Source organism: Chiloscyllium plagiosum, chromosome 6 (genome assembly GCF_004010195.1).
Source record: "Chiloscyllium plagiosum isolate BGI_BamShark_2017 chromosome 6, ASM401019v2, whole genome shotgun sequence".
Lineage (NCBI taxonomy): Eukaryota > Metazoa > Chordata > Chondrichthyes > Orectolobiformes > Hemiscylliidae > Chiloscyllium > Chiloscyllium plagiosum.
In genome coordinates, this window is record NC_057715.1 from 3,213,805 (window position 1) to 3,238,497 (window position 24,693).

The 24,693-nt window shown below is 40.5% G+C and overlaps 1 protein-coding gene across 2 annotated transcripts in view; it reads right to left on the reverse strand.

Moving 5' to 3' along the window:
* Positions 1 to 24,693, reverse strand: part of LOC122550434 (protocadherin-17-like) — a 135,118-nt gene that overhangs the window by 50,768 nt on the left and 59,657 nt on the right. The window lies entirely within an intron of this gene.

The window sequence follows — 24,693 nt, forward strand, 5'->3', positions numbered from 1 at the left end:
AAGGGGTAAATGTAGGGGTATGGGTGGGTTGCGCTTCGGCGGGTCGGTGTGGACTTGTTGGGCCGAAGGGCCTGTTTCCACACTGTAAGTAATCTAATCTAATCTAATCTAATTTATAAAGCCTTGAATTCCATAGCTTGAATTTACTAACTGCTTTCCCAACCTGCTCTGCCACACTCAATGATTTGTCTGGAAATGTGTTGCTGGAAAAGCGCAGCAGGTCAGGCAGCATCCAGGGATTGTTAAGGCTGAGGACGAGTTCCTGAAGAAGGGCTTATGCCCGAAACGTCGATTCTCCTGTTCCCTGGATGCTGCCTGACCTGCTGCGCTTTTCCAGCAACACATTTCCAGCTCTGATCTCCAGCATCTGCAGACCTCACTTTCTCCTGAGGACGAGTTCGGCCAAACGAATGAGTGTCGGTGGAAGGGTACTGTTGGGGACATCGGGAGAGGAAAAAACGGAGGGCTTGGAGGTCCTGGTCATGGCGGATGGAGGTGTAGAGGGATTGGATATCCATGGTGAAGATGAGGCGTTGGGGGCCGGGGAAACGGAAGTCTTGGAGGAGCTGGAGGGCGTGGTTGGTGTCTCGAATGTATGTGGGGAGTTCCTGGTCTAGGAGGGATAGGACAGTGTTGAGATAGGTAGAAATGAGTTCAGTGGGGCAGGAGCATGCTGAGACAATGGGTTGGCCAGAGTGGTCAGGCTTGTGGATCTTGGGAAGGAGGTAGAACCAGGCAGTGCGGGGTTCCTGGACTATGAGGTTGGAAACTGTGGGTGAGAGATCTCCTGAGGTGATGAGGTTCTGTATGGTCTGCGAGATGATGGTTTGGTGATGGGGGGTGGGGTCTTGGTCGAAGCGGCGGTAGGAGGAGGTGTCTTCGAGTTGGCGTCTGGCTTCAGCGGTGTAGAGGTCAGTGCGCCAGACTACCACTGCACCCCCTTTATCTGCTGGCTTGATGGTGAGGTCGGGATTGGAGCAGAGGGAGTGTAGGGCTGCACGTTGTGAGGGTGAGAGGTTGGAGTAGGAGAGTGGGGTAGACAGGTTGAGGCAGTTAATGTCCCGGCACCAGCTGGAAATGAAGAGGTCGAGGGCGGGTAATAGGTCGGGCAAAAGGGTCCTTGGAAGGTGGGCGGGAGTCCTGATTGTAAAAGTAAGCTCGGAGGCAGAGGCGGCGGAAGAAGCGTTCAACGTCATGGCGTGTATTAAATTAATTGATGCGTGGGCGGAGGGGGATGAAGGTGAGTCTTTTGCTGAGGACTGATCGTTCGTCCTCAGTGAGATGGAGGTCTGGGGGACTGTTGAAAACTTGGTAGGGCTGGGAGCTGGGAGCTGGGACCCGGTGTAGGTGTGGAGCTGAGAGTGGGGGCGGAGCCTGTAACTGGGTGTGGTGGTGGGGGGAATGGGGAGTGGAGTCATGAGCAGGGGTGGTGTTCCACTCAGGGTTCTGGGGAGGGCGGGGATGGTGACAGCGGGATCTGCGGGGGTCGTGTCAGCAGCATGCAGGTGAGTGGCATTGATGGGGGCGGAAGTGGTGGCAAACGTGGCAGTGGGGGGTGCGGAAGTCACTGAGCGTGTGACATCAGCGATGATGTGAGGGGCGGAAGTGATGTCACGTGTGGTGCATGAGGAATTGTGAGGGGCGGAAGTGGCTGTGGAAGCAGCCATGATGGGGCAGAAGTGACATCATCGATCACCGTGGGGATGGTAGCTGCACCAGCCGCACGGCTAATGGCGCCCGAGCAGTTCCAGAGGCTGGGGAAATCTTCTGGAATGTTTGAAGAGCGCTGGTTATGGAGGTGGGTAGATAAAAGTTTGTTGTACTTACAGTTTTTGATGTTTGAGACAGTATTGAAATACTGTTTGTTGAGAGTATGAATTCTCCTGAGAATATAGTAAAGGAGGGGTCCTTTGCAATTCTGAAAGAGTGTGGCTCTCAGCTGAGGCAGGGCTGACTGTAGAGAGGTTAGGTGCCGGCGCATTGCTGCGAGTGTGGAGCGGAGGATCATGCATTATTTTAATGATCTGCATGGAGCTAAGTCGCATCCAATGAGCTAAATGAATTTAATCTTAACAATTGCAGCATAAGCTCACCTTTCTGTGGAACAAAGTGGTTTAATGAATTGAACAAAAGTATACTCTCATCTGGTGTCAACTTAATCCTCCTTAGGAAAGGCGGAACCAAGTAGATAGACGACAAAATGAATCAACTCCCACAATTGAAAGAAGTGCACAAAAACATGAGCAGGCCTTTCAGACCTGTTTCACCATTCAGTATTCTCACTGATCAATAATTCAAGTTTATTTACTCACTTTTGCTTTTATCCTTAGACATTATTACTTAATAGAAATTTGTTAGACTTAGTTAGTCTTGAACAATTCAATTGAAATAAGCAGAGTTCCAGATTTCCAATGCTCTTTCTTTAAAAACAGCTTCTTGATCACACTCCTACATGTCCTAGCTCTATTTTAAGACTGCTCTGTTCATTTAAGGGAGTGACTGACACCACTGAATGTGAGAAAATAGCGACAGGAAATTAAAATGAAAGATTAGATCAGCCCCGTGAAGTATTCTAACATAGAGTACTGGTACTAAATCCTTCATTTAATGTGTTTCGACTTTGGAAGCAGATTGCAGGCAATGGTCATACCACTCTTGGATTGGAACTCAGGTTTGCAAATATGTTTGTTACATTTTTCAGTGGATAATGTGTGTCATCCAAATCATTTGCTGTCAAAGAATATAGAAAAATGAACTGAAATCAAATACATTAGAATTACGGAAAATATAGCTAATGATCTATAACAAATGAAGGTACACTAAGAAAAAGTGAAATATCGTGAATAAAATTCAGGACCTGGAGACTAGAAATAGTACAGGCTTAAATAGATGTAAAGGTCCAACTGCATATGAGTAAATTACGGTGAACATATACAGAAAATAATCAAAAAGGCTAATGGAATGTTGAACTTTAGATTGAGAGAAATGGAATTCATAGGAGGAGAACCCCTGTTGCTGCGATATCCAACCCTGGTTAGACACAGTAGGAAGACTGAGCATCATTCTGGGCACCACATCTTACGTTAAACTGGACTTGGATTAAAATTCATAAGACTAACACATGGACTACAAAAACTAAATTATAAGCAGAAATTACATAAGGTACAGCAGTAGCCCCTGGAATTTAGAAGATTAAAGGTCATTTGATGAAGATTTTTGAGAACAGGGGAAACAGTCAGAAGAACTGTAAAAGAAAAATCTTAATTTGGGGAGTTCTACGACTAGAGGGTACAAACAAAAAAATAGAGCCAGTCTTTCATGAGTGAGGTTAGCGAACATCTTTACGTGAGTGAGATGAGCAAACATCTTTACATATAAAGGATGGTTGAAGTTTGTAACTCTCTTGAAAATGACAAATATTAATTTTATAATGGAGGTACAGATTTTTGTTAGCCAAACCTATGAAATAATTTGTGCAAAGTTAGGTATATGAAGTTAGGCTGTAGATCAACTGTTGATTGCACTGAACTGCAGAACATTTTCCAGGGTTGTAAGAACAGTTATTTTTATTTTTTGTTTTGAAAATTTAGGATTGAATTGAGAAAGAGGTATTTTAAGAAGATAGAGTCGGAAAGAGTGGCTGACAAAACAAATCATCTGACACCTGTGGCAAGCATCATGTTTGAACAAGCAGTAATTGAAAGCTGAGTTGTAGATGATTTGGAGCTATGGTGTATAATGACTTAGCTTTCTGTGGCAACAAGAATCAGGTTGGCTGTTGACTAATGACCAATTATCAATGGCAGAAATCTTTCTATCTGCCATAACTGTGATTAATCCCCTCGTAATTGATCAGGTAGGAATAAGTTACAGAGATAGAAGTGTTCAATTTTTTCCCAGGGCTCAAGAGCAGTCTCTCTGTTCTCTGCAGCCAAACGTTATTGTAACCATTATTAAAATTAGTTTTTTTTGCAACAGTTGTTATATGCTATCACTTTTAACAGATATGTCAAACACATGTTTATGAGTGTGCCAGCTAACTTGTGTCTCTCACCAACCAGTGGAAGCATCTGAGGAAAGATGACTGAAACAGCACGCTGGCCAGCAGAGAAGGCATAAGGGTCGTCTCAATAATGGTACCGATGAACAAAGACTACTGAACTGTCTTTCCTAGCTTCCCTCCCCCTTCCATGACCTATTTAATCCTACCTGCTGGCCAGAAGGTCTGTCTAAGGGGGAGGTTGTAAAGGGATTAGAGTTTAAATTAGTAACCAATCTATGCCAATATTTGTAACTGTTTATCTGAAGCTAGAGATTAATTATTTGTGATAAATCGTGATTCTGGTTCAGTATGGAAACCTGGTCCTTGCTCTCTATCAATACTACTTAAAATCTTTAACTTTTGTGATAACTCGGAGGAGAGGGACTTGATTTCCAGTGCACTATCCCACAGAGTCATAACAGGGCTAAACTGCACAATCCTGTTCTTATGTTCCTTACACAAGGAGTGAATGAAATTACACATATTGGCCTGAAATTTGGTTGGAGTCCAGAGACAGACTATAGATACAGTTTGAAAATTCAATAAGGCTTAGAAACAGAATAGAGGAAAAGGGTCATTCTGGATAAATAGATCTTAAATGTACAGAGGAATAGCTTATTCTAGAAAGGGTAATGTTCCAATCAGTTTGGGTGTAACTCAGAGGAAACCAGCAGATAAAATCTAATTTGGGTAATGACTATTGATCTGTTCTGGCTACATGATCTGCCATAAACACCGTGTAGATGCTTTCTACTTTGAACAAGGCATGTGTATCAGACGAGGCAATACTTTTGTTAGCTCCTGTAACATGAGAAACAGATGTTGGCGGTGTAGTACTGTTTCAAGTGATTTTTTTTACAGGTCCTGGTACCTGCATATACAATAAGCACAGATTCTATTCTGTTTGAGCTAGTTTGTGGCTTAGTGGTTAGCACTGCTGCCTCACAGCACTAGGGACCCAGATTCAATTCTACCCTTGGGTGACTGACTGTGTGCAGTTTGCACATTCTCCCCATGTCTGCATGGGTTTCCACTGGGGACTCTGTTTTCCTCCCGCAGTCCAAAGATGTGCAGGTTAGGTAAATTACCTTGTGGTGTCCAGCAATGTGTAAGCTAGGTGGACTAACCATGGTAAAAATGTGGGGTTAGGGGGACTAGAGTGGAGGGGGGAGGGGTCTGGGTAGGATGCTTTTCGGAGGGTTGGTGCAGACTTGATGGGCCGAATGGCCTCTTTCTGCACTGCAGGGATTCTATGATTCTAATACCGAGCAATTCAATCACAAACAGTTATATTCTTCCCTCAGTATATCATGTTGCAACTGGCCTAAGTAGGATGGAGACTGAGACCTTTTCACCATCAGGTCATATGCCTGATGCATATCATGAGCACACCTCTTACATGTAAACTACATACTCATTGTGAGACATAACACTGCTCTGATCAAGTGAACAAGCCTTTATGGATTAGAGTAGACAAACGAGAGACTAGGAATCAATATAATGATTATGTGACATAGTGATTATGAGTAACTTCCATGGACTGAGAAAAATAGAGGCCACACTTGAGGCCATTTAAGAAATCCATAGAAAGGTAGCACTTGATTTTTTTTTGACTTATTGCTGTATTAGTGTGTCAGGGTGTTAGTGACATTATACCATGAGAACTTAGTAGCCAATCAAAATTAAACTACTGGCAATCTGCCAAGGAATGTTAGGTCCAACACATGTTATTAATATCTTAACTTTGGTTATTGCTCAGAGCCAAATAAAAATGGCTGACCTCAAAGCAGTAAGTTACAGACCTGCTTAAATCAGGAAAGAACGATCTGTAATGGAAATGCTTTTAGAAGAAACTTGACACAGGATCACGCAATGACTGCATCTAGCGACTGTGACGTAATCTTTATCAGTGAAACAGACAAACAAGGGAATTGCAGATCAATAGAGTAAATCAGCAACATCAAAAATGAGGGTGCACATTTGATTAAGACTCATAAAAGACGCATGGCATCAAATAGATAGAATATTTATTTAAAAAAGGCTGTTTTATGTAATCACTTTTCTGATATCAAGCCAACCCAACGTGTTGCTAGGTTGTGAATGAATAACTAGAGCCAATCTTTATACAACTATTAAGTTTTATTTTATAAATAAACACATTTTATGCACAGCATAACCATAATTGTCACAATTTCAGTCTGTTCCTAGTTTTAAGAGTAAATATGTGAACACCCAAATCCTGTGTACAATACACATAATATACATGTCACGTCCCACAATATTCTGAAGTGTAGTCACTATTTTATGATCCTATTGTGTGAAAGTGTAGGTAGGAGAATATTTCTGGCAGTACAGAATTGATGGGCCAAGGGCCTCTTCTGTACAATATGATTCTATAATCCTAAGAAATGTGGCAGTCAACTCATGCATTACAATTTCCCACAAACAGCAATCAGATAATTAAGAAGGTAATATGTTTCTGGTGGTGTTTATGGAGGGATAATTGTTGGTCAGAACACAGGGGGCACTACCTGTGCTTTTTCAAATAATGCAATGGAATTTTTTACATCCTCCTGTGAAGATAAGTAGAATCTCAGTTTACCATTTATCTCAAAGATAGTAGTTTCAAAAATGGAGTGCTCTCTCTCAGTTTCGCATTGGACTGTCAGTACTCAATTCTGTGTTTAAACCTATGAGCAGCATTTATTGCCCACCCCTAATTACCCAAAGGCCATTTAAAAGTCAACCACATTGCTGTGGGTCTGGAGTCACCTCTAGTCCAGGTGAGTAAGAATGCAGTTTCCTATCCTAAAGGACATTCGTGAATGAGATGGGTTTTCCTGACAAAAGCCATTGAATTCATGGTCATCATTAGAATTTAAATTCTATACTTTTATTAAATTTAAATTCCACCATTTGCTGTGGCGGGATTCAAACCCTGGCCACCAGAACATTACGTGGGTCTCTGGATTAACAAACCACAGATAATATCGCTAGGCCATCATCTCCCAACAGAGATAGGGTCAATATGATTAAAAAGTTAAATATAAGGCTCAAAGATTTCTGTGGAAGAAATGGGTTAAAATTCATGGGCTATTGGCACCAGTACTGGAGAAAGAGGAAGCTTTCTCCAGGTGGAAAAGAATACCCATGGCTAAGTTAAAGAAGTTAGCGATAAAGTTAGGGACAAAAATTAAGGCATATCACAGGTCAGTCGTAGGCTGGAAGATTGGTAAATTATTCAAGATCAACAAAGGGGTATTAAAAAGAGTCATAAAAAGATCAAAGGTAGATCATGAAAGAAAACTAGCACAAAATATAAAAATGGATAGCAAAAACCTCTTAGCATATAAATGGGAAGGGAGTAACTAAAGTAAATGTTAGCCCCTTGAAGGATGAGACTGGGGAGTTAATAGTGGGGAAGACTAAACACTAAATCAATCTTTTGCTTCAGTTTTTACAGTGGAGGACACTAACCCCATCTCAATAGAAATGGGCAATGCAGAAGTTATAGAAAAGTGAGGAGCTTAGAAACTGGTATGCAGGTACAGCAAGTAAGAAAGAGCAAATGGAATTTTGACACTTATTGTTAAAGGAGTACAGTAGAAAAGTAGGGAAGTGTTGCTACAACTGTGCAAGGCATTAGTGAGACTGCATCTGAAGTACTGTCCCTTGAAGAGGAATGTAGCTGCATAGGGAAAGTGAACGCGACAGGGAGTATGGAGTTAAATGGAAAGATAAGCAGCAGGATAGCGTATGTGCAGGTGGATTTAAGCTTGAGACAGACTGGGAATGCAGCAAAAAGGAAGGATAACTTAGGATATCTTATGACTTCCAATATCTCTAATGATAAGAAAGTTAGCATTAAGGCACTTTACCTGAATGCTCGTAGTATTCGTAACAAAGCAGATGAACTAATGGCACAGATCATCGTGAATGATTATGATGTGGTAGGCATCACAGAGACGTGGTTACAGGTGGGTCAGGACTGGAGTTAAACATCCAAGGGTTTTCCACTTATCGAAAAGACAGGGAGGTGGGCAGAGGGGGCGGGGTAGCCTTGTTAGTTAAGAACAAAATTAAATCTATGGCACTGAATGACATAGCGTCGGATGATGTGGAGTCTGTGTGGGTGGAATTGAGGAACCACAAAGGCAAAAAAAACCATAGTGGGAGTTATGTACAGACCTCCTAACAGTGGTCAGGACCAGGGGCACAACATGTACCGGGAAACAGAGAAGGCATGTCAGAAAGGCAAGGTCACGGTGATCATGGGAGATTAAGAGGATGGGGCAGGCTATAGTTCTGTCCTGCCGATGTTGTGGCAAACACAATCGCCCTAGGTCGCTGCCATCTTAGATCCCCACACAACAGGCTTTTAAAGATGGCAGGCGCAAAAGAGTTGCTGCCAAATTCAGGAATTTCAGTTGTGTGTCGAGTTGTTCTTAGAAGGAGGTGTGGTAAGATGGGGCCAAAAAACGTGATGGATGCCATAGGGAAGGGGTTGGTAATTAATGTGGAAAACGTAGTAAGATAAAACTTGCTAGATCTCACAGTGAAAATCATTCCACAAATTCAACCAAACGGACTTAAGCCAAAAAAAGGTTCATTCCCAAAGGATTTTCAAAAGCTAAAAGACTGATTATTGAATCTTATACAAATAGTTTGCACCAGTCTTCTAGTTAGAGGATATTAATACCATTCCAAAAAGACTAAATAATCAAGGACCCAGATGGGATATACCCTTAGTTACTACAGGAAGCAAGGGAAGAGCTTGTTGCGCCTTTGGTAATGATCTCACTGTCCACTGGAGTAGTACCAGATTATTTTGGAGTGTGATAAATGCTATTCCCTTGTTCAAGAAAGGGAGTAGGGATAACCCTGGGAATTACAGACCAATCAGTCTTACGTCAGTGGTGGGCAAAATATTGGAGAGGATTCCGAGAGACAAGGATTTATGATTATTTGGAAAAACATAGTTTGCTGACAGATAGTCTGCAAGACTTTATGAGGGGCAAGTCATGCCTCACAAGCCTTACTGAATTCTTTGAGGGTGTGACAAAATACATTGATGAAAGTTAGAGCAGTGGATGTGGTGCATATGGATTTAAGAAAGGCGTTTAATAAGGTTCCCATGGTAGGCTCATTCAGAAAGTACTGAGAGATAGGATACAAGGAAATTTGGCTGTTTGGATACAAAGTTAGCTGGCCCATAGAGAACAGAAGATGGTAGTTGATGGTATCTCAAGGGGGTTGGAATATAAAAGCACTGTTGTGCTACTGAGACTTTATAAAGTTCTGGTTAGGCCCCATTTGGAGTACTGTGTCTAGTTTTGGTCCCCACACCTCAGGAAGGACATACTGGCACTGGAGCGTGTCCAGCGGAGATTCGCATGGATGATTCCTGGAATGGTAGGTGTAACATACGAGGAACGGCTGAGGATTCTGGGATTGTATTCATTGGAGTTTAAAAGTTTAAGGGGAGATCTAATAGAAACTTACAAAATAATACATTGTTTGGAGAGTGTGGACGCTAGGAAATTGTTTCCGTTAGGCGAGGAGACTAGGACCCGTGGACATAGCCTTAGAATTAGAGGGGGTAAATTCAGAACAGAAATGCGGAGACATTTCTTCAGCCAGAGAGTGGTGGGTCTGTGGAATTCATTGCCGCAGAGTGCAGTGGAGGCTGGGACGCTAAATGTCTTCAAGCAGAGATTGATAAATTCTTGATGTCACAAGGAATTAAGGGCTACGGGGAGAATGCGGGTAAGTGGAGTTGAAATGCCCATCAGCCATGATTGAATGGCGGAGTGGACTTGATGGGCCGAATGGCCTTACTTCCGCTCCTATGTCTTATGGTCTTATTGGACGCAGTTCAGAGGAGGTTCACCAGATTGATTCAGAAATGAGGGGTTTGTCTTATGAAGATACAGTGAGCAGGTATGCCTCCACCTTCTAGAGTTTAGCAGAATGAGAAATACAACTGAGGTGTATAAGATGCTAAAGGGAACTTACAAAGTAAACATAGAGAAGTCATAGTTTCAAGATAGCAGATTTGAAACAGATGCGAAGAAATTATTTCTCTCACAGTCATGAATCCGTGGAATTCAAAGTCCCAGAATGCACATTGAGTAAATTTAAGGAGAAGATAAGCAGATTTTTAATGAGTAATGGGGAGCTATGGAGACCAGACAGGAAAGTGGAGTTGAGGCTGAGATGAAATCAGCTATGATTGTAAGGAATGGTGGAGAAGGCTTGAGTAGCTGAATTGCCCGCTCCTGCTCCTAGTTTGTAAGTCCTTATGCCCTGATATTCACAAAGGTTTCCATGATGGCAATGCATAGAATCAGCTGTTAAAAACAGCTACTGATTATCGAAAATAAAATAAGAAAAGTTAAAAAAGCAGGTAGTGCAGACATTGACAGAATCAGTTTCCTTTACCTCTGGGAACTGAAATGAAAATGAATCCAGTCTCAAGGAATCAAAACCTACTTTCTCTGGTGTCTGTTAATGACAAGTGCATTGATAATGAGTGTGAGCCAACATCCCTGAAGTAGACTTAATTTGGCACTAATTAATTATATTCACACTAAATTGCCTATTTCAATTTGTGGCCTGGTACAGCAAAAAGAAATATGATATTGGCATAGTGGTTCGATGCACTTTTAACTCTGGGATTATGGCAGATTGTGAGAGCAGAGAATGAAAGGTTTTATTGGTTAGCAAATAAGTGAGACTTCCTTTCATAAGTCTGAATAATTATCCCTGAAATTGCAAATATAGATTGCAAATTTGTTATTTGAATTCATTGACTGAAAGTGCTGAAATTGTAACTAATATTTAACCACAAAAAGACCATAACTGATAAAAGAATGAAGTTGTAATTTTATAGTCTGAACTGCATCCCAAAGCACTTACAGCCTTGTGAGGCAAGATCTCACAGGTAGTAACAGAATGATGACCAGGTCATAAGACCATAAGACAGAGGAGCATAAATTAGGCCATTTAGCCCATCGAGTCTGCTCTGCCATTCAATTATGGCCAATAAGTTTCTCAACCCCCATTCTCCCCGATAAGTTCATCTGTTTTAGATGGAGTTGAGCAGTAAATATTTCCTTAAATGTTAAGTCGTACCTGCTCCCCACACTACCCTATGCTTTGACATACATTCACATGATGAAAGACAATAGCGGTGCAAATAGCTGTTGCTGAAAACTAATTCATTGGGGCTACAATTATGTTCCCTTTTGAAAGACTGCACTCCCAAAATTATTAGCTTAGATTCTCTGTTCAAGTCTCTGTAGTGAATCTTGAATCCATCAAACATCTAACTCAGAAGCAAGACTGCTTGACTGAACCAAAGCTTATACCTGAAAATTAGAATGTACGTCAATGTATTCCAACATACTCGATAAGCTGTGAAGGACTTTGGGACTTAATGTGGTCCAAAACATGCTATACAAATATTTTCTGTTCTTTCAACTTTTTAAATTCTTAAACAGACTGTATCTATTGCCTGCTCCTAAGCACCCTTGAAAAGGTAGTGTTGAGCTGCTTTCTTGAACTGCTGCTGTTACTGCAGGTAAGCTTACAGTATTGTTAACATGCTAGCATAAGATTAGTACTACTTACGTTCAAGTGACAAAGTGTAATTATAAATAGGAATTAAAGAAACTTTCTGGATATTGAGATAAACTAGTTGACGGTGTGACTTCATTTGTCACTTTATCTTTCCAAATATTCTAATTTAAAATTTCATGGATAGTGTAAGGTATACCCATGAATGAAATTCAATTTTATAGATCAAAAGATCATACATTATAGAAATTAAATCCTTTGGAAATGTTGTATACCTACAAAGGAGGATGGTTGTGGTTATTGGACATCTATCATGTTAGCCACAGAATGTTACCATAGTGAATGAAATTCAGCTGCTTCATCAGTGACCTACACTCCATCATAAGGTCAGAGGTGGGGATGTTGACTACTTACACAATGTACCATATCAGTAAAATGCTGGAAGCTGCCTTGAACAGTACTACAAAGCAGCGTTGGCTTAGCAATAACCTGCTCTATGACGCTTAGTTTAGATTCTCTCAGGGCTATTCAGCCTCTGATCTGATTACAGCCTTAGTCCAAACATGGAAAAACAGCTGAACTCCTAAAGAGAGGGAGACCCTCTACCCTTGAATCAAAGCCGCAAGTGTCTGAGTGTGACATAAAGAAGCCCTCCCAAAAACAGTCAATGAGAATCAGAAATGAGAAACTCAGTGCTGATTGTAGTCATACTTAGCATGAAGGAAGATGGCTGTGGTTGTTGGAGATCAATCAGTTCAGGTCCAGGACATCTCTGCAGGAGCTTGTTAAGGTAGTGCGCCAGGCCAAACTATCTGCTGTTGTTTCATTAATGACCTTCCCTCTAACATAAGGTCAGAAGTGGGGGGTGTACCTTGATGGTTGAACAATGTTCAGCACCATTCATGACTCCTCAGGTACTGAAGCAGTCCATGTCCAAATGCAGCAAGACCTGGACAACATTCAGTCTTGGGTTGAAAAGTGACAAGTAACATTTATACTACACAAGTGCCAGGCTATGGATATCTCCAATAATATATAATCCAACCATCGTCACCTGAAATTCAATGTCATTACCATTGCTGAATACCCTACTTTCAACATTCTGGGAGTTACCATTGGTCAAAAACTAATTTGAACTGACGATATAAATACTGTCTTAACAAGATCACATAAGTGGCTGGGAATTCTGCATTGAGTAACTCACCTCTTGATTTCCTCACTGCCTGCCTACCATTTACAAGACAGGAGTGTGAGCAAATACTCTCTGCTTGTCTGAATGACAGAGGCTCTAACGACATTCAAGAAGCTTAACACTACCCAGGATAAAACAGCCTACTTCATTCGTACCCCATCTAACACCTTCAACATTGTCTCTACACACTGTAGCAGCAGTGTATACCATCTACAAGATAACCTGGAACAACTCACCAAGTCCCCTTAACTAGAATCTTCCAAATCTGCAACTTCTCTAACCTAGAAACAAAAAGTCAGCAGAAACATGGAATAACAGGTGCCTGTTTTCCTCCATGCCAAACACGAGCCTACCTTGAAACTATGTCACCGCCCCTTCATTGCCACTGGGTCAAAAATCTTGCCAGTCCTTCCTTAACAGTATTGTGGATGTACCTACACATATGAGCAACAGAGGTTCAATAAGGCAGTTCACTACCACCTTCGCTAGGGAAATAAGGGATGAGAAAATAATGTTCATAGCGTTGGCACCGGTTAGTATTTTCCTCACCAACTTAGAGACAGTTTGGGAGCCAAGCTGGGCAAGGGCAGTGCTGGATTCCACTGGGATGTGCTGTGGGCTGAAGTCTCAGGAAAGGTACACTTGACAGGGTTAGTGGAAACTGCAAACACAATCAGGTACACAACCCACAGACCGGGAATCACTGACCCAGAAAAAAACAGTACTCATCCATGTTTCAAACAGACTTTGATATGCTTCACATTAATAATTTGACCTATAATCATTACTAATTCTAGAAATTATGGTTGATTATGTTACTGGGCACATTTTTAACATATGGCAGTTTACCTTTAACTACTTTACGAGATCTGTTAACCATCTGTTCTCTATTAATCTCAATGCAGGCTAAAATTCAATGTTATGATTTCCAAATTGGGAAATTCCTGTTGAAATGTGTCAATATTTACCATTTCACTGCAGTATTATTGCTGGAAATCCCATTTACATGTGTAGGTTCCACTTTTGCTGTCTTTCTGGTGAAGTTGCAGGGGTGAAACAAAGTAGCTCTCAAGAGCTTCCTGTTGCTTTTTTCTGATATAATGGCTAGTCAGAGAATCATAGAGATGCACAGCGTGAAAACAAATCCTTTGGTCCAACTTGTCCATGCCGACCAGATGTCCTAATCTAATCTAGTCCCATTTGACAGTACTTGGCCCATATCCCTCTAAAACCTTCCTATTCATATACCCATCCAGATGTCTTTTAAATGTTGTAATTGTACCACCCTCCACCAGATTTGAAGATAGTGGGTAATTGCGGGATGTCACTAATGGGACATTGCATGAAGTGAAGAAAGGTGAAAGACCATCTGGCCGAGAACAGAATTCAGAGAAAATAGGGGTCAGTAAACTGTGTTACATCTCAGCCCTTCCACTGCAGAGAATGTGATCAATACTACCATGTCAGAGATGACGTTTATGCATCCACATATGATGCCATCAGAGAGGTGACCAACAGAACACAGTCCATCCTCTGGGGAGACACAGGCTATCATGTAAGTAAGCAGGACCTATTTATTTGTTATTACATTACAACTTTCTTCAATTTCACACAAACTACAACCCACTGGTGAACAAAACATTTGCTGATGAGCATTCATGTGTGCTGTTACTGGATGACCTTATCTTTTAGTCAAATTCCCAATTGTGTATCTTACAAATAATGACAGAGATTTCCTTTATCTTTCTGTTGTTAATCTGCAGTTTTCACCTTTGTTTTTGAAAATTAGATTAAGTAGAACAACAGGGAACCATATTCTACACGTGGTTGACAGCTGCAGCATATATTCAATGAACAGTTCTAAAAACTAAAAAAGACTGTCACTTTAACCAACTATGACAATCCTGTTGAAACAGACCTCCGGGACACAAGTTACAAATTTTAGCCAAAGTAAGGAATGCTTTGAATGAGGGTTGAAAGTCTGGTTTGAGGAACAGTGCTGAGCTTCTATATTAATATAATTTATATATTAATATAATTGATAACTTGCATCCAATCCCAAACCACTAAACCAGAGGTTATATCATGCCATTTAAAACATTTCAGGATCTATTCTGTTGTGATAAAGCAGAGAAATTCTGTCTTCAATGCAAACATTCACCCTCCAAGTGAGTCTTCCTGGAACACATATTATGCAAATTGAATGTTTTGCAGTATTAATACAGCTACTTTTCCTCCTGCCAAATATCAGTGAACAAAAAAGCATTTTGTTTTTGCTCGCCTCAACTGAGAAAGACTCACGTCCAAAGAGGGCAGGAAACCTGCCCACTATAAGGAGTAGAATTTCAGGACCCGTGAGAGCAGTGATCTTGTTCTGAGCTAATTGCCTCCTAAATATTTGGAAGGAATGTGTTCAGAAACTGAAGCAAATTCCCATTCTGCCCCATCCCACTGAATGTTAACTCCAGCTTAGGAATGTTATGTACTTACTTTAGTCTTTACCCTTACCCTCGTGAAAACAAAGCAGAAAAAAAAAGTCTTGGGCTTTACCAGAAGCTGAATCTTCTCGCCCTGTTCAGATTCAGCCTTTTCCTCATCCTGTTCCATTCTCCTCCTGTAACCTCTTCTCCTCCTACCTCTCCTGGTAGGGCTGCCTACCACATTCTCACGTTCATTTCCTCTGCACATCTGCCTGCCAACATCCTTCTCCTCCTCTTTCTCATTACAAGCATCTCTTTATTTCATTTTGACCTGCAACCAATTATCTCCCACTGCTCTAATCTTGCACTAAGTCTGGGTTTCACCCCCATCGAAGATCAACTGCTTCAAAATGGGTTAATACCTACACTGGAACGACCAATGAAAGTTGACACAGAAATATATTAAACAATTATTGAGAGTATTATCAATTACAAGTTTAAATCTATGATGAGTCTTGTTAAATTAAAAAAAAAACAAAAGGAGGTTGCTATGGAAGAAGTCTTTCACAGGAATTAAATTATTCTCAAGGTTGGGGAAGTTAGGTGAGTAAGCCGTGAGTAAATGAGTAATTCTGATGCTGAGTTTCACCCTTTTGTATTGATAAAATTACATCTGTCCACCTCCAGCTGGATAACAGCATCTGATACTGTCATTTACCTTTCCAAAACATGAAAGTGTTACATTCCACCAAACAACTATTTCCTTCAACTGGGAACTAAAAAGACAGAAAAATAATAATAGAAAGAAGTTTTACAGTTCTATCCATAATGGGCAGAAATAAATTGTGCCTCCGAAAGACAAAACTGACAGATTAGTCAGAGAAGATTAGGGGAAGGACGCAATTTTGAAAAAGTTCATCTATTTTTGAAAAAGTTAAACAGGGTTGCAGAAAAACTGTGTCAAGATGATAGGCATTGGCAAGGAAAAAGTACTTAAAACGGTAGAGACAGAGTGGATAAGTCATCCAGGACTGAAGGCATCAGCTCAGAAATTCTTGAAATGGAATAAACAAGTTTTCAGGGAGGTTCTGGTAGACATGTTCACTCAATAGCATGGATATGCCCAATGACAGGGAGGTGGCTAATGAGGAACAATTTTCAAGCAAGAGGAGAACATAACACTGAGAATTGCAGTCTTTGAACCTCAACAGCAAAACAGACACTCAAGAGCATGATAGAAACATAATTAAGCATGTCTGTCAAAGGAAAATGATTAGTATGAGTCAGGATGAATTTATGCTGTGCAGATTAACTGCATCTGTTCAGCACTGAAACAAACAATGAATGACCTATATGCTTCAGTGGAATGCATTATAACATGAGGGGGAGCAGTATACATGTGTGTCATATAACTGAAGGTTAGTCTTTGATGGAATGCAAAGGATAGTGATACTGTCGAGAAAGAATCGGATGTGCCAAATGCAAAGGGAGGTCTGGTTATAAGGATTGATTATCAATAAGTGCAGGACTGGTTTTGTCGATTTTGGTTCTTTGAAGTTACAGATTAAACAACACAAAATAAATTTGCTGCAAAGGATAAACTCATGTTCAATTGAGAAATTGTAAACATGGGAGGTAATGTTAATTCAACCCACATACAAGGGCTCTAATGAGACAGGATCACGGATTGTTACATCCTATCCAATTTTACATTGAATTGAAGTCACTGGGAGATAAATGCAGATGCAGTATACAATAATGTTGTTGTAGTTGGTGATAATAGGAGTGGGGGCTGGAGCTGAGGGGAAAGAGTGGGGAAGGATAATCCAATTCAGTTAGTTTCTCACTAGGAGGGTTAGGTAAAAATTGGTCATTTTAAGAAAAATTGGTTTACCAGGATAAAACATTATGATTCTAAATTACCAGTGAGAGAGGAATGAGTCATAAGATTCCGTTGATTTAATCTTAGGACCACCATGCTCTGAATGCTGGGAGGCATAATTGTTTTTGAACACATCAAATTTTGCTTATAAATGACTTTATAGTTGACACTAAACTGAAATTTACAGTTTCAATACTAAAGCTCCTCCATCAATGGACCTGAGGTGGAGAGTGTCAAGTTTCTGGGAGTGACGATCACCAACAATCTGTCCTGGTCCTCCCATGTAGATGCAATAGTCAAGAAGACACAACAACACCTTTTCTTCCACAGGAGGCATAGAAAATTCAACAAGTCCATAAGGACCCTCACCAACCTTTACAGATACAGCACAGAAAACATTCTGCCTGGGTGCATCATGGATTGGTCCTGCCCAGGACCCTAAGAAATTACAAAAAGTTGCGAACACAGCGTAAACTATCATACAAGCCAAACTCCCGTCCATGTACTCCATCTAGACTTCTCGCTGACATGGAAAGGCAGTCAACATCATCAAAGACCCCTCCCACCCCGATTATACGCTCTTCCAACCTCTTCCATCAGGCAGAACATACAGAAGCTTAAACACATGTACTAATAGGTTCAAGAACAGCTTCTGCCCTGCTGTTATCAGACTGCTGAATGGACCTCTCTAATTTCAAATCTAATGTTGATGCTGCTTTTGTGCACCTCCTGTGCAACCATAACCTTGTATGCCTTGCTCTGCCTAAACAACCTCTGATCTGTATGTCTTTGTACTACTTGCAAAACAAAACTTATCACTGCCAGTTATGAGGGCATGAAAGCAGATCTGGTTGAATAGGCAAATTAGATGAATGCAAGATCAATAGAGATGTCATGCCAGATACTGAATGGGAGATTTCAAAATAGACAAAACAAATACATTCTGAAAAGTAAGAAAATTTTCAACAGACAGATCCACCATCCTTGGTTAACTGGAAAAGTTAAAAATAATACCATACAAAGAAAAAGCATATGAGGGTGTGAAGACAAGTGATAGGTCAGCAGATTGGACAGAAATAAAAAAAAATTATTGACAAATTAATAAAAGAGAGAAAAACAGCAATACCATAGAAAGCTAGTCAGAAATATTAAAACAGTGTGAGTTTCTAAATATATTTTTAAAATAAAAGGATTAACAAGGTAAGCTTTGAGTCTACAGAAAGTGAGGCTGGAGAATTGATAATGGAAAGTAAAGGGATGACAGATTAATTGTACAGGTATATTGCACCCATTTTCGCTGTAGAGGATATAAGTAGTACCTCTGAAGCAGTGATAATTCAGGAAACAGGAAGTAGGGAGAAACTTGAGAAAATCACAATCAGCAGAGAAGTGTTATTGAGTTTTGTCAAACAAAACGTTCAGCTGAGCATGACTCAGATCAGATAAGAACTTACAGTTAACAATGCGGTTTTGCAGGCAAGGGTAATGGGTTAACAAGGTGGAAAAGCAGTCGTCATGTAGAACCATTTAACAAGATGAGGTAGCATTCAGTATGAGAGGTCAGTTTAACAAGGTGAAAAATATTCATTATGTGAAGCTAGTTATTCATTGTATGACAGCAAATGGTTTAATCTTTACTATTGACACTCGCTGATTGTAACAGTCAACCAATTAATGTATGTTGCCTTATCTGGATGCTCCTCCCTGTAAAATGACTAGATAGTTCACTGAGAAACTGCTGTTCCAGAGAAGACTGTGAACTCATGTCTCTGTGTACATGGGCGGTCGTTCTCTCTCCCTGCAGGGCCCGGAATAAACATGAAGGAGGTAAAACTACACTATGTTTCTGAGCATTTTGCTTCGACCCAGAGTGTGGGGGGGAAACAACACAAAATGAATTGTTCCTTGATTTTTGTATTAAGTAGCCAGTGAGATTGTTGATGCATTGGTTTTAATTTTCCCAAGGTTCCTCCATTAAGGGAAATATTCGTTTGAGAGAAAGAAACATAACTCCTTTATTCAAAAACAGAGAGAAACAGAAATCAGGAAACTACAGGCCAGCTAACTTAACATCTATCAAATGGAAAATGTTAGACAATATTATTAAAGCTCCAGCAAGGTACATAGAAAAGTTCAAGATAATCAGGCAGAGTTCACATACTGTTCTCCAAGGGAATCGAATGGCATTCATTGAGGATGGAGGATGTAACATGTACTAATAATGATTGAACTGAGAACTGAGGAAGCAGAGAGGAGAAATAAATTTGTCTTTCTCGCAATTGAAGGTTGTGACCAGTGGTTATTGCAGGGATTGGTTCTTGGACTGCAGCTATTCACAATACATATCAATGATTTGGATGAGGAATCAAATGTAATATTTACAAGTTTGCTGATGATACAAGACTCGGTGGGATTGTAAGTGGTGAGGAGAATGTAAAAAGGCTTCAAGGTGATTTAGACAAAGTTGAGCAAGCGGGAAAATACATAACAGAGGCAGTGTAGTATGAAGTCATCTACTTCAGCAGGAAAAAGAGAATGGCAGAGTGTTACTTAAATGGTGATAGATTGGGAAGTGTTGATGCACAAAAAGACCTGGGTATTCGCACACACCAGTTATTGAAAGCGATCATGCAGGAACAGCAAGCAGTTAGGAAGGCAAAAGGTATGTTGGCTTTTATTGCAAGAGGAGTTTGAGCATAGCAGCAATGATGTTTTACTGCAGCTGTACAGGGCTTTGGAGAGATCACACCAGGAGTATTGTGTACTTTTGATCTCTTTACCCAGGAAGGAATTTAATTGTCATAGAGGGAGTGCAATGGAAGTTCACTCATGCCACACATTCCTGGGATTCTCTGATTGTTGTAGGAAGAGAGAGACTGGATTGACTCAGAGGGAAGTCACTCGAATTTGGAATCACAGGTGATCTTGCTGAAAAACAAGTACAAGTTTAATAGCAATGGGCAGACCGGATGCAGAGGTTAGTCCAGCTATTTGCCCTTATGGAAACACTTTAGCCCCGTATTCTTGGTATTTTCTCCTTGAATGCCTCCCACTTCTCTGACAGTGTTAGTTGTAAGTAGCTTCTTCTAGTCGACTTGGGCCAAATCAGATCCATCTGAGTAAAATTAACCTTTCCCTTTTATTCCTGGGCCCATCCTTGTCCTTTTCCATAACGTGTCAGCCTATACCCATTCAGCTAGCCATTTCTCATAGTCCCTCATGCCGCTGTGCTACACTGTGCCTCCAATTATCCTTATTGACCTTCATAACCCCTATTGCAACTCAAGTCCTCCTACCACTACCCTTTGCACTTTACTTTGCTGATGTCCTATCACTTATGTTAACAAACACTTCCATTCAATAAGAGGCTGGAGTTGTCTACCAATTACCGACTCAATATGTACAACAGTGTGAAAATGACAGTTTGGGAAAGCAGTCATGCAGCAGAAACCCTAGAATAGTTCCAGGTGAACGAGCACTCTAAAATACATTGTAATTTTTCTAAAAACGCCACACTTTTGTATTAGATAACTTTGCCAGGCCCAAAGTGTTTATACACATTTCACACCGAAGAAATTCTGAAGAGATGCTTTAACTTCACAAATGGTATCTTACCTCATCCAAAGATACCACATGCTGACTTATATCTCAGTGTGTCATGTACCAAAATGTGCCTCCCACTGGACAGATCCTTAATGAGAAGCATTACAAGCAACATGTCTTTGCATAGGAGTACCTCAAATGTGCTTTTTGCGCAGGCTGAATTGCCAGCATGCTAATTGTCAGTGATACAAGCGTGCAGGTCACTGCTAACTGTGCAAGAACTAAGACAACAAGTAAGCAGTTCGGACCAATTCTTCAGCTAGGTGCCTGTCAGTGCATTCAGTATCATTGCAGCTATCATTCAATATCAGTTACCAGAGAGCTGCAAATGCTAATCTTTACTTCACGAGTGGCCTCAGAGAGGCACCGAGATTAGATTAGATTCCCTACAGTATGGAAACAAGCCCTTGGCCCAACAAGTCCACACCGACCCTCCAAAGAGTAACCCATCCAGACCTATTCCCCAACTCCCTATATTTACTTCTGACTAATGCATTTATCACTACGGGCAATTTAGCATGGTCAATTCACCTGACCTGCACATCTTTGGATTGTGGGAGGAAACCAGAGCACCCGGAGGAAACCCACACAGACACAGGGACAATGTGCAATCTCCACACAGACAGTCACCTGAGGAAGGAATTGAACCTGGGTCCCTGGTGCTGTGAGGCAGCAGTGCTAACCACTGAACCACCGTACTGCCCCAGATGTTTGTGACAGTTTGGCAGATACCAGATGCAAAGTTAGTGGACAAGGCATGCAATGTAGTTGGTGCCCGTGGAGCATTCCCTGAGCTGAGGTTTGGTCATACACTACATAGAGGTGGCTCAGATCAAGCAGTGAGCTGAATCTGCCAGGTAGCCTCTCTTGTTTCCACGTCAAGTTTTCTCGATGTTCAGCAAGTTTGAGAGCATGGAAAGATGAACATTAATGAGGCAAGTTGGGCAGCCAACAAGGCATCTAGCAAACTTTAGTGACTGTCAAGTGGCAACTTGCAGCTGCCTAGTGAAAATCTCACCACACTGTGTGTGTAAAGAGATGGAGCAAGATGCCCCCAAGACAGGCCTCACTGGACACCTTGTTCGATTCTGCCACAAATCCCACAGTTGCTCACATTGCTCTTACCCCTCTTGGATTCTGCCAAATGTTTCCGCCTCTGCTGCAGCACAAATTATAACTTAGAAAAGTCAGCAATAAATGTGTGAAAAATGTTATTTTATACAGTAAATTCTTGTTACTGTCACTCTCAATTACAACCAGTAAAGTGATAATAAGCATAAAGTGACAACAATATTGTTTCTCCCAGCATATTTTTCCCTCAGAGAACATACAAAGGCATTAACACAACAATAAAACCAAGTAAAATAGCTGCTTCTCTTTGAGTAATAAATTTTGTGTAAATTTTTGATCACAATTTCCATTCAGAGAGTTTAAACACTTGCAGCCGAGTAGGTTGACACGAACATTATAATTTATACCTGTGTGTCTAAATGTTTTGTATCAGCAAAAATGACAATGAGTTGAGAAACAAAACAATAGAATATGTCACTGCATACAAAACGTTAAGATGGCCTACTTCGAAAGAAATTTACATCTTAGAGAAATAATTAATGGAATGAGAACAATGTGAGAATCTAGTTTCAGTCAGAACTAGTGAATAATGGTAAAGTCAACCAGACAGCCAACTGCATAATTCTTCATGATAGACCTAGTCAATTTCAAAACCCTCTCATTATAACTTTGATAATGTTATATGTCATTATTCATTGGATTCAGTCTGAGCAGAGTGTAATTGGCTTCAGCATTCTAGATTCTGACCCAGCAACTCTGACAGGAAGTGCAAGTGCGAATATCACTGGGTAGGCTTGCAACAGCCTCCCTTGGTTGGAGAATGACACCGCATACAGAATAACATTTGGGTGAAGAATGGGAAACTCCCAGTGTCAATGGAACCATTCCTCAGTAAGGAAGCGATCATTTTAAGGGAGGGCGAAGGCGTGGAGGAGGAGCAGAATAGTGGAACAACTGCCTCAAGTTCTATTGTAACATCAGTTCTGTACTCAGGGATGATCACAGGACCAGGATGGCAGATACTGCCATTTCACCTCAGGCACCTGAGTTTCAATATAGCTCAGACTGTTCTTATATTAGCTGCAAGCATACTACTCTAAATAATCTGAACCTAATCCTTACTGGGCCAGAATTCACATAAGAAACGGGAGTGCTGAAACTGTGCATCTGGCAGTCATTTTGCTGCCAGAAATATGCCAAACAAAAAAACTGGAGCCAGTTAAAACTATTTTGCTGCATGTTGACGAGACTCACAAACCAATGTGATAGTTTTAATCTATAAAATCTTATCTGGAGAATAATCTACTTTTATCTACAGTGTGCAGAAGAATTATTATGGCTAGGTAATAACCAATTATTGTTAATATCTGTGCAACCACAGAAATACCCAAATCCTTACCGGCCCATACTTCAAAACCTGTCTTCACAGTTGCTATCAACACTTCTTTATTTCCACATCTTGGGAATAGTAGATATCAAAATATAATTTTGTTAGCAGATGCTAGAAATTCAGCCAGCTATCAGCATTTCAATCATTAATTTAAATATGATAGAAAGTTCACTGCAGACAGAAATAGGCTGGGATATCTCCTTTGATGTTTGATACTTAAAAGCCTGTTCTGGGTTTCAGATGTTTGCTGATAATTTGATTTTTCAAAAATGTATTTTCAGAAATGTCTCAGCGTAAGCTGCTTGTATAAACAATCTGAGTTATTTAGTGTGCTTGAGTACAGATAATGTTTTGGAGAATCTAAAATTTGCATAGAACACCAGGTTGCATCTACAGTCGTAAAGCTGGTGTTTTCATTTACAGAAACACTATTTCTAGTCTTGAAAATCAGTAGCTTCATTCAGGAAACCAGAGAAAAAATCATTCAAAATGATGTTGCTTTCCATGGGGCAAAAATCTTTCTGAACTACATGCTTTCATTTCTCCAGTACAATTAGGTTATTGACGGTATAGCTTATTCAAGGATATGACAGTCAGGTAAAGTACAATTCAATAAACAATGTTCTGATGATCTAAAGAGGTAGGTAAATCATTCAGACAAAGAAGATTCAAGCTGAGTCAACATTAACCAATGCTTGCAGTGCTGATCACTCTCCACAATCCTTGCTGTAAGACAAATCAGGCCAGGAATATGCCATGTCGCTCCCTGATTTTGTTGTTTGACTCAGGAAGAATGTGCCAGATATTGGACTGTAACTAATGACCAATGGGCAGGAATCTAGGCATCAACTCCTGTCAGGACAGCATGGAGGGAATCTTTGATGGGGAAACATACTGAAAGCATGATCACTTTCAATGATAATATCAATGATTTGGAAACTTGGTAATAAACTTACAAATCCAATGTGTAGAAGGAATTAGTCTGTTTATTCATTGATAAAGTGATTGAACTAAACAGGATAACAACAGCATTTTCACTACAATTTAACAAAAGGACAGCCAAATCATTATGGTGATGAGGGATTGAATTGTGAGGAGTTATTATGTACATGGAGCATGTTCACATGAGAAAGAGTGAGAGTTAATATTATTGCTGCCTCTAGAATTCTAAAGGGAACAGATTATGTACAGAATGACAAGTTTATCATCATTTCCGTTGCAGTAGCGGTTAGACACATCTCATGCTTGAACATGTTAAATTTAAAAGTAATCTGCAAAAACAATATTTCAATGACAAATGACCAATCTATGGAGCCTCTTTGAAAATGATTTGATTCAGATGGATGCATATTTTATGGACTGAATTCAGACAGTAACATTTCAGGATATGGCCTGTATAATTTCAAACATGATGTATTAGTATATTAAAGAAGAAAAGGTGACTTTTGACTTATGATTCCCAAGGCTCTTCATCCACTAAGGTGTTCCTTGAATCCTGTCTGGTCTGTTGTACAC